This window comes from Trichechus manatus, unplaced genomic scaffold (genome assembly GCF_000243295.1).
Source record: "Trichechus manatus latirostris isolate Lorelei unplaced genomic scaffold, TriManLat1.0 scaffold00150, whole genome shotgun sequence".
Taxonomy (NCBI): Eukaryota; Metazoa; Chordata; class Mammalia; order Sirenia; family Trichechidae; genus Trichechus; species Trichechus manatus.
Window position 1 is genome coordinate 4,923,028 of NW_004444086.1, and position 2,877 is coordinate 4,925,904.

Sequence of the window (2,877 nt, forward strand, 5' to 3'; positions counted from 1 at the left end):
ATAGTGTCTTAAGCCAATCTCTTTTGAGATATAAAAGAGAGAAGCAAGCAGAGACACATGGGAACCTCATACCACCAAGAAAGCAGTGCCGGGAGCAGAGTGCGTCCTTTGGACCTGAGGTTCCTGCATGGAGAAGCTCCCAGACCAAGGGAAGAGTGATGACACAGACCTTCCTCCAAAGCCAGCAGAGAAAGTGTTCCCCTGGAGCTGATGCTCTGAATTTGGACTTGTAGCCTACTGGACTGTGAGAGAATAAACTTCTCTTTGTTAAAACCATCCACTTATGGTATTTCTGTTATAGCAGCACTAGATGACTAAGACAATGACTGTTACTCAAATTTATGGACCAACAACTAATGCCAAAGATGAAGAAATTGAAGATTTTTACCAACTTCTACAGTCTGAAATTGATCAAACATGCAATTAGGATGCATCGATAATTCCTGGTGATTGGAATGTGAAAGTTGGAAACGAAGAAGGATTGGTAGTTGGAAAATATGGTCTTGGTGATAGAAAAGCTGGAGATTGCATGATAGAATTTTGTAAAATCATCAACTTATTCATTGCAAATACCTTTTTTCAAGAACATAAACAGCAACTATACACGTGGACATTACCAGACAAAATGCACAGGAATCAAATCGACTACATCTGTGGAAAGAGACAATGGAGAAGCTCAATATCATCAGTCAGAAGAAGACCAGGGGCCGATTGCTGAATAGACCATTAATTGCTCATATGCAAGTTCAAGTTGAAGTTGAGGAAAATTAAAACAAGTCCACGAAAGTCAAAGTACAACTTTGAGTATATTCAACCTGAATTTAGAGACCATCTCAAGAATAGACTTGACATATTGAACATTAATGACAAAAGACCAGATGAGTTGTGGGATGACATCAAGGACATCATACATGAAGAAAGCAAAAGGTCATTAGAAAGACAGGAAAGAAAAGACTAAAATGGATGTGAGAAGAGACGGAGAGAGTAAATATATCACTTAAATTTAGATGTTGATTACTTAACTATTTACTAAAAATATCTAAGAAAATTACAAAAAATGGAAATAGAAGGTACAACTAACAAACTAGTAGAAGTAAACAGAGTGAGGAAAAAAATACGCATGGATGTACTAAAATAGCCAGAAAAGGAGGGCCAAAAGTGAATTCTCTAGTTAAATGATAATTTTGTCTTGCAGATTATAAATTCATAATCCATCTATATGTTTTTTAAAAGAGATGCATCTAACAGATAAAAATAGGAAAGTTTAAATATAAAATGAAGTAAAAGATTTTAAAAACAGCTTGGGGGCAGTGTCTGACCTCCTCTAACTTCACAAGGGGAAAGGAGAATCAAGATCAACAGCCCAAGGCTGATTCCTTTGAGGCGGAGGTCAGGTATATCTCCCCTCTCCTCTGTCTTTATCAATTCTGACACCAACCATGCCTCCCATGACACTCTCTACTTCTCTGCTGGGCTCGATAATTCATTGCAATGGCCAATGGCCACGCAGAACTCACAGACCATACTCAGATTATGGGATTTATTAGGGAAGTAACAGGTTACAATTCAGTTCAGGAACACTCAGAGTACAGTTCTTCCATCAGGACAGCCTCTCCCCAGCTGTGCTCGCAGGCACGCCTCTCCCTGGCCCTGTGCCTCTCTCCAAAGGCACTCAGCTTTCTTGCTCCATGGGCTGGGAAGCCTACGGCACCGTGCCCTGTTGCCAGGTCTCTGCTACTGCTTCTCGCCATCTTCAAGGTTACAGCTCATTCTCTCTCCCCTGGGTCCAGAAGCTTCTCAGCACAAGTTTCCTGGGTCCAAAAGACATGCTGGCTCCCGGTTGTTCTTCCTTGGTGGAGGTAGGGTCTTCTCTTTCCGCCTCTGGGGTGGCTCATTTCAAACCCAGTGGGACGGCAAAAATGACCAATCTCCTTGGTGGGCCACAATTACCCTATCACACAATCTCACCCAGTCACTTGGGTGGGAGTTACAAGACCATGGCTAGAAAGGCCACACACGAAAGTGATCTATCATACTGCAAAGATATACCATCTATACTAACTAAAAGAAATCTGGTTTGGCTAGATTAATTCCCACCAAATAAACTTTTAGGGAAAAGAATTTTCCTTGAGGGTCACCACATAGTGACAAAATTAACCACAAAGATACAATAATTTGAAGATTCTATGTTCCGAATAACATATTTATTTGTAATAACTATTAGAAAAAAAGAAAAAATTACCATCCTAATAATATTTTTAATACTCAGTGTTGAGTAAAATTGATGGGATAAAAGGACAAAGGATCAGTTAGAATATAGAAGGTTTAAACAATATAATTAACAAAACTGTTCTTAAGAAAATTTCTAAAACATTGCATTCAGTAATACTGGAATACATGGCAAAAAATTGCCCTATATTTGAACATAAATCAAGTTCTCAAAAATTTCAAAATTAATAGCAGGTAGACTATGTTCTATGACCACCATGCAACTAGATTATACATCAGTGACAAGAGAAATCTAAAAATTCCAGTGTATTTGGAGGTTGGTAATTCATGAGCCAAAGAATAAATGATAATGGAAATTAAAAATATTCAAAACTGTTCAAAGTATTGAAATTTATAATGGAAAATATTTATATTAGAAGATAAGAAAAGCTAAGATTTAATTACCAAAACACCTAACTTAATAGCTCAGTGAAATAATAAAAGGATAAATGTCAGGAACACAGACAGAAGGGCATAGTAAAGATAAGAGTGGAAGTTAACAAAATAAAAAATGAAATTATATTAGAAAGGGCTAAGGAAATTTATAAACATTTGACAAGTTTGATCAAGAAAAAAAGGAGAGGCACCAACAGACAAAATTAGAAATAT